Genomic DNA, 697 nt, shown 5'->3' with positions numbered 1-697 from the left:
CTTTGGAAACAAGGCACCAAAACAACCAAAAGGGGCTTTTGTAGAGAAGTTGCTGTTATTTCACAATCTGTCCAACACTGTATTAGTGAAAATTTTGTATTAAAACTATGAAAAATTAATAAAATAGGCTCTTAAAATTTTAATCAGCATCATATCTTTGAGCAGCTTTTAGCCCAGATATGTCATTCTTTGTAAGGTATCAGACTTTTCAGACCATGATAAGCGTAGAGGTTTGGGTTATCTCTGTCTTGAAGATACAACTGAGCCTCTTTGACTTCGTTAAGTTTCAAGATGTTATTCCAAAAAAGCACCCTTGGTCCATGAAATGTGTTTTGGATATATTTATTCTAACAAGTATAATCCAAATGCTTGCTCAGAAGAACATAACTGCTTTGGAGTATTTTAGTGTCTTCCATGGTTAGATGATGTAACTGGTTTCTTAACATGTTTGAGTTGTATGTGCAGACACCTGCAGGAACTGCAAGGGATTCACTGAGTTCAGCAAGTTCAAGGTCCTGCTCCTGAGTTGGGGCAATCCCCAGCACAAGCCCAGGCTGGGGGAGACTGGATGGAGCAGCCCTGAGGAGAAGGACTTGGGGGTGTTGGGTGACGAGCTTCAGTGTGTGCTTGAGCCCAGAACCTCCCATGTGCTGGGTGCACCCCCAGAGCGTGAGCAGCAGCTCAGGGAGGGGATCCT

Source organism: Nestor notabilis, unplaced genomic scaffold, assembly GCF_000696875.1.
Source record: "Nestor notabilis isolate BGI_N333 unplaced genomic scaffold, ASM69687v1 scaffold4585, whole genome shotgun sequence".
Classification (NCBI taxonomy): Eukaryota; Metazoa; Chordata; class Aves; order Psittaciformes; family Psittacidae; genus Nestor; species Nestor notabilis.
The sequence above is the reverse complement of the archived record's forward strand: the minus strand, read 5'-3'. Positions refer to the sequence as shown.